Source organism: Apodemus sylvaticus, chromosome 11 (assembly GCF_947179515.1).
Source record: "Apodemus sylvaticus chromosome 11, mApoSyl1.1, whole genome shotgun sequence".
NCBI classification, from domain to species: domain Eukaryota; kingdom Metazoa; phylum Chordata; class Mammalia; order Rodentia; family Muridae; genus Apodemus; species Apodemus sylvaticus.
Window position 1 is genome coordinate 78,450,322 of NC_067482.1, and position 7,537 is coordinate 78,457,858.

At 43.4% G+C, this 7,537-nt stretch overlaps 1 non-coding gene across 1 annotated transcript; it reads left to right on the plus strand.

Moving 5' to 3' along the window:
- The first annotated feature begins 1,063 nt into the window (after window positions 1–1,063).
- LOC127696869 (U7 small nuclear RNA) lies at window positions 1,064–1,128 on the plus strand. The gene has a single exon (XR_007980321.1). It is a non-coding gene; the product is annotated as a U7 small nuclear RNA (small nuclear RNA).
- The last annotated feature ends 6,409 nt before the right edge of the window (window positions 1,129–7,537 follow it).

A 7,537-nucleotide genomic window follows, 5' to 3' on the forward strand; every position in this document is an offset into this window, starting at 1 on the left:
TGAAGACCCCTGTTTCAGTGTTGGTTTGGCTGTTCTGTGTCTTTTTCCTCTCTCCATGCAAACATTATGGATCAGTCTGTCTATAACCACAAATAACTTACTGGAACTTTGGAATGGTTATGAATCTATAGGTTGGGGTTGGAAGGACTCACATATTTTGGCAACATTGAGTCATCCTAACCACAAACTTGGACAATGTTATTTGATTTTGTTCATCAGAGTTTTGTAGGCACCTCATTAAATATGACTTGTTCCATTTTTCTACTGGCTCACTTTGAGTGTACTGGGAAACAACTGAGTTTTATATGTTTGTCGAGTCCTGCGTGGCCATGGAAGAGACTTTGTAGTATGGTTCAGCAGGGCGTGGGCCCCCAGGACTGGTTATGGTTACTGTGGGTGTAGAGCTTGTTTGTATAATAATGTACATATTTTACTTTATATTCCTCCTTCAGGAAATATTTCCCCTGCCAAGGTTAATGACTTCATGATAATTAGAAATAGCACAAGTCTGGGAGTTGAGGGTGTGTCCATGTTCCTCAGTAAAAATGATGAACACTGTGACTTTTAGGACAGACCTTAAGGCTGTAGGAAAGAACTCTGAGCTTGAACATGAGTTCCAGAATGTATAATTTCTCAACTATGCAAAATATAAGCATACAATATTAATTGTATATGGAGCTTCGCAGATCTAAAAGAACAAAGGTAGCTGCACCAATAAACCAGCTTGTTAGAGAGATACAACTGCAAGCAGATTCCTGAGTCCATGGTTATCCTGGGACAGAGTGAATTTAAGTCTAGGCATGATGGGAATAGTATCAGGATGGGATCCCACTCAGCTACTTTATTGTCTGTGCTTACAAAGGCAGGCAGATCTTTGAATTCATTTTCAATGTTAAAAAAAATGCACTTGCTGTCTTTTCCTAAGGATCAAGGTGCTTTGGTCATGAAATGGTGATTCTTGAGATAATCAAAAGGTGGAGTAAATCACTTGATATGTAAATAAAAGACCAGATTTTGGTCTGAGAGAGAAAGAGAGAGAGCTACCCAGAGAGAAGTACTTGGAGAGTGAACACAGCTCTTTTAGAACTTTTCTAGCAGGATTTCTAACTTTGGTAGGAAAAATCCAAGAATTTTTTCTAGCCTGAGAGAGCTGTCTCAAGCAGAGAGCTATCTTGAGCAGACTACAGAGCCAAGCGCTATCTACAGAGCTGTCTGGAGATCTCTGGAGAGCTGTCTCAAGCAGAACACAGAGCTGTCAGCTTGCACCCGACGTCACTGGCTTCAAGTTGTTTCTCCCAAAACCCCCTCTCCAAGCAAGGCTGGTCCTTGGCATATATTAACCTTACATCCTGCAGTGTTCTTGTTCTCGTTCTCTGCAATGTCTTATTAGGAACTGCTTGTCTTGCCGGGTGGTGGTGGTGCACATCTGTAATCCCAGCACTCTGGGAGGCAGAAGCAGGCAGATTTCTGAGTTCGAGGCCAGCCTTGTCTACAGAGTGAGCCCCAGGACACCCAGGACTATACAGAGAAACCCTGTCTTGATATAACCAAATCCAAAGGAAAAAAACAAAAGGGAACAGCTTGTCTGCTAGTTCTTTGGATTTTCTAAGATATTCATGTGACCTGTGAGCATATCTCTTTTCTTTCTTGTTTTTTTTTCTTTCCGAAACAGGGTTTCTCTGTGTAGCCCTGGCTGTCCTGGAACTCACTCTGTAGACCAGGCTGACCTTGAACTCAGAAATCTTCCTGCCTCTGCCTCCCAAGTGCTGGGATTAAAGGTGTGCGCCACCGCCTCCCGGCTTCTCTTTTCTTTCAAGCTTTGCACCTTTTTATTATTTCTTTTTGTTGTTATATTGCATTTACTATGACTTTTCTTACGGAGAGAAAATCCTTGTCTTGTTCTTCACCTTGGTGGTAAAAAAGCTCCTGAGTTAACTATAATGCTAAAGTGTTTCACAGAGATTACATCAAAGATGGTCCTGTTTATTTTTTATTTAAGATGGCCCCTTTATTACTGGGGCTGGAGAGATGGCTCAATGGTTAAGAGCACTGACTGCTCTTCCAGAGGTCCTGAGTTCAATTCCCAACAAACACATGGTGGCTCACAACCATCTATAATGAGATCTGATGCCCTCTTCTGAAGACGGCTATAGTGTATTTACATATAATAATAAATAAATCTTTAAAAAAATACTGCATCTTGAAGCAAAACTGTTAAAATAAAATATGTTCTGGTGAATATTCCATCCTGAGGGCAAACTCATTAAAACCCAGGAAGTACATAACTCAAAAGATTTCAGCAAGTCCGTGAAACGGGCAAAAACCATAGGCCCCTTTATCCCCAAAATATATAGACAGTAAGAACTCATGAGAGACAGCTCGGACAGGAATCAGAGAGGCTCGGAGCAGCTGAGCTGCCTGAAACTTTCTCCAACCTGTCCAGTTGCCCTGCCCCCGCCCGTGTGTGTGAGTGTGTGTGTGGGGGGTTGGATGATACAGTCTTTGAGTCTTTCTGTCTTGTAACTCTTCACCCATACTCCTGTAGGTAACACCAAGGCACTCAATTGTTTGCCATTTGACTTTGGTGGAATCTTTCTTTGTTCTGTCACTATTCGGTCTAGGATGAGAAAACATTTGTGCCCTCTCCCCATGAATAGTGTCACACAGCAATGGAGTCTACCCACCAACCAACAATTTACTAAGGGGCCGGGGATGTAGAACAACTAATAAAGTGCTTCTTAGGAAACGAAAGGCCCCAAGTTCATCCCTAACCTCAGGCATTACCATGAAGAACTGGAAGAACTGGTGGCAAAGCCCCTAAGCATTTGGGACAATGTGGTGGGTAGGAGGCTCATGGGACTCAAGTGGGACAGACAAAAGGATATTGCCAGGGCTGGGGAGAGGCTGATGGTTCAGTGCACTTGCTGCTGTCAGAGCACTGGAGTGTGATCCGAACCCTCACATCGGACGGCTCACAACCAGCTTCAACTCTGCTTACAGGGACTCAGCACCCTCTTCTGGCCTCCACAGGCACCTGAATGGATGTGGTGCACATAAACTCATGCAGGCATACACACATGCACATAAACAAGCCTGATGGACACATGCCTTTAATCCCAGGACTCAGAATGCAGAAGCAGGCATATCTCTGAGTTCAAGGCCAGCCTGGTCTACATGTCAAGTTTAAGACTAGCAAAGGCTACAAAGCAAGGCCTTGCCTTAACTTTCCCAGTCCCCAAAAACAGCATCATACAATGTGAGGCCACAACGCACTGATTCTACAGATAGCTCAATGGTAGAGCACTGGCCTGGCATTTACCAGGTTTCAACTTCAATTTACAGTATATCTTACACAATACAGAAATGTGTACACAAGTGTACTTGTGCAGCCCCCAACACAGACATAAAGAGACTGTTAGGTACAATAAAATTTCCAAAAGAGGCTGGAGAGATGGCTCAGCGGTTCAGAGCACTGGCTGCTCTTCCAGAGATCTTGAGTTCAATTACCAGCACCCACATGGTGGCTCAAAACCATCTACACTGTGATCTGGTGCTCTCTTCTGGCATGCAGGTGTACATACCGATAGAGCATTCATTTACATACAATAAAAAACCTTCCAAAAGCAATCAAAATTAAGCATATTTTCATCATCCAAGAGGAACAGCATCAAGAACAAGCAGAGAACAAAACTGTGATGAATGCAATTCTACCCCAGCACATCCCAGTAAAAGAAGGGAGCAGAGGGACAGCTGGAACGAGACTGGCTGTCTGTGGTCGCACTGGCTGACTGAGAAGTACCTGGAAGCCCAATGTGCTAATCTCTTCATTTGTTCATTTCAAACTCTTGTAAGATTATCAGTCTATATGTGGTCAGTCCCCCACCCCCTCACCCCCAGCCAAGTTTAACAGAGGATATCCCATTAGGGAAGAAAACTGAGTACCTCTGCTCATCCAAAGTTTTTTTTTTTTTTTTGTTTTTTGTTTTTTGTTTTTTGTTTTTCAAGACAGGGTTTCTCTGTGTAGCCCCAGCTGTCCTGGAACTCACTCTGTAGACCAGGCTGGCCTAGAACTCAGAAATCCGCCTGCCTCTGCCTCCCAAGTGCTGGGATTACAGGCGTGCGCCACCACCGCCTGGCATTCATCTGAAGTTCTTAAATTGTCCAGGACTCACTGAACTGGGGACATTTTTGCTCCAGTCCTCCAGCGTCACAGGTCTGCAATCAATACCTATGGTTCCACTCCTTAGAAAGCAGCACCAAGTCCAGAAGCATCCCACTCGGTGCTCCTACTGTACTGTTCATGGAGGAGACTGGGCCTGCCTCATCTCTGGATGCCCAGGTCTATGCCAAGAATCTATTTAGGACTCAACAAAAATCTGTGGAATGAGCATTTAGTATGCTGTGATTCTTTAGAAGAACTGTACATGAAGTATGATACTGGATCATGACTCATGGTGGCTTAGAAATATTCACTGCACTACCACACTAACTGAGGATAGTTACAATGGGAGAAAGGGGAAGGGGGGAAGGAGGCAAACCTGGGGAATGTGGGAAATTGTGATCTTATACACTCACTCTTGGAAGCTACACAACGAGGCCACAGCTTGAGGAACGGCTGGGCAGTTAAGAGCACTCGCTATGCTTGCAGGGACCCAGGTTCAGTTTATCTAAGAGGAGGCTTACCCATGGCAAGAGATACGGTGCCTTCTTGTCTCCATGGGGACCAGGCATGTACACAGTGCATGGACATACATGCAAGGCAAAATACCAACAGAAAAAGTCTAAAGATAAACTAAATGCAAAGCTGGGCATGGTGGCATATGCCTTTAGTCCCAGTACTTGAGAGGTTGAGGCCAGCGGATCTCTATGAGTTCAAGGCCAACCTGGACTACATAGCAAGCTCCAGGCCAGTGGAGACTGTATCGTGAGAACCTGTCTCAAAACAAAACAACCCCTTCCCCCAAATAACACAACAACATACACCAAAAATAAAAATCAAATGTAGCTCAGTGCTTACCTAGCTTGCACACATGACCCTCATTCAATCCCCAGCACTGAAAATCTATATTATTTTTTTTCTTCTGTTGATTATTTTTTTATTCGATATAATTTATTTACATTTCAAATGATTTCCCCTTTTCTAGCCCCCCACTCCCTGAAAGTCCTGTAAGCCCCCTTCTCTTCCCCTGTCCTCCCACCCACCCCTTCCCACTTCCCCGTTCTGGTTTTGCCGAATACTGTTTCACTGAGTCTTTCCAGAACAAGGGGCCACTCCTCCTTTCTTCTTGTACCTTATTTGATGTGTGGATTATGTTTTGGGTATTCCAGTTTTCTAGGTTAATAACCACTTATTAGTGAGTGCATACCATGAATCACCTTTTGAGTCTGGGTTACCTCACTTAGTATGATGTTCTCTAGCTCCATCCATTTGCCTAAGAATTTCATGAATTCATTGTTTCTAATGGCTGAATAGTACTCCATTGTGTAGATATACCACATTTTTTGCATCCACTCTTCTGTTGAGGGATACCTGGGTTCTTTCCAGCATCTGGCAATTATAAATAGGGTGCTATGAACATAGTAGAGCATGTATCCTTATTACATGGTGGGGAATCCTCTGGGTATATGCCCAGGAGTGGTATAGCAGGATCTTTTGGAAGTGAGGTGCCCAGTTTTCAGGGGAACCGCCAGACTGCTTTCCAGAGTGGTTGTACCAATTTGCAACCCCACCAGCAGTGGAGGAGTGTTCTTCTTTCTCCACACCCTCTCCAACACCTGCTGTCTCCTGAATTTTTAATCTTAGCCATTCTGACTGGTGTAAGATGAAATAGACCTCAAAAAATGGGAAAACCTCCCATGCTCATGGATCGGTAGAATCAATATAGTTAAAATGGCCATTTTGCCAAAAGCAATATACAGATTCAATGCAATACCCATCAAAATCCCAACTCAATTCTTCACAGAGTTAGAAAGAGCAATTATCAAATTCATCTGGAACAACAAAAAACCCAGGATAGCTAAAACTATTCTCAGCAACAAAAGAAAATCTGGGGGAATCAGTATCCCTGACCTCAAGCAATACTACAGAGCAATAGTGTTAAAAACTGCATGGTATTGGTACAGTGACAGGCAGGAGGATCAATGGAACAGGATTGAAGATCCAGAAATGAACCCACACACTTATGGCCACTTGATCCTCGACAAAGAGGCTGAAAACATCCAATGGAAAAAAGATAGCCTTTTCAACAAATGGTGCTGGTTCAACTGGAGGTCAGCATGCAGAAGAATGCGAATTGATCCATCCTTGTCTCCTTGTACTAAGCTCAAATCCAAATGGATCAAGGACCTCCACATAAAGCCAGACACTCTGAAGCTAATAGAAAAGAAACTGGGGAAGACCCTTGAAGACATCGGTACAGGGAGAAAGTTTCTGAACAGAACACCAGTAGCGTATGCTCTAAGAGCAAGAATTGACAAATGGGACCTCATAAGGTTACAGAGTTTCTGTAAGGCAAAGGACACCATCAAGAGGACAAATCGGCAACCAACAAATTGGGAAAAGATCTTCACCAATCCTACATCAGATAGAGGGCTAATATCCAATATATATAAAGAACTCAAGAAGTTAGACTCCAGAAAACCGAACAACCCTATTAAAAAATGGGGTACAGAGTTAAACAAAGAATTCTCACCTGAAGAACTTCGGATGGCGGAGAAGCATCTTAAAAAATGCTCAACTTCATTAGTCATTAGGGAAATGCAAATCAAAACAACCCTAAGAAAATCTATATTATTAATCCAAGTCAAGAAATATCAGGGCTGGGGAGATGGTTCAATCAGTAAAGTTCTTTCTTTGAAAGCACAATGACCTCAGTTTGATCACCAGAACCCCTGCTTAAAAAAAGAAAAAGCTGAGTGTACCATTGCACTTCTTATAATCCCAGTGCTTGTGAGGCTGATACAAGTGGACCCTAGCCTAGCCTAGCCTAATCTGTGGGTCCTAAATCAACCAAAGACCCTGTCTCAAAAATACAAAGTGGACAGTGCCTGAGGAATAATACCTAAGCTGATTTCTGGTTTCTGCAGAGGCACAGTCTCTCTCTCTCTCTCTCTCTCTCTCTCTCTCTCTCTCTCACACACACACACACACACACACACACAATATAGTTACATACCATATACTTTCAAGCCTCTTTTACCACATGATCTTTGCATAATTTTTATTTTATGTTTTTGGATACTTTGCCTATACATATGTCTGTATATAGACTGTGCCAGTCTAGTGTTCCTGGAGGCCAGAAGAGGGCATCAGATTCTCTTCAGTTGGAGTTATAGTCCTGAGCTGTCATGAGTGCTGGAAACTACACCTGTTCCCTCTAAGGAGCGACCAGTGCTCTAACTGCTGAGCCACCTCTTCAGCCCTCCAGCCCCCTTTTAAACGTGGTGCTGGGGATTGAACTGCAGGCATTACAAGTGCTCTAACGTTTAGTTGTGTTTCAGTTCTTTTTAATTTTCCCACTGAGGGTCTTGCTAAGGT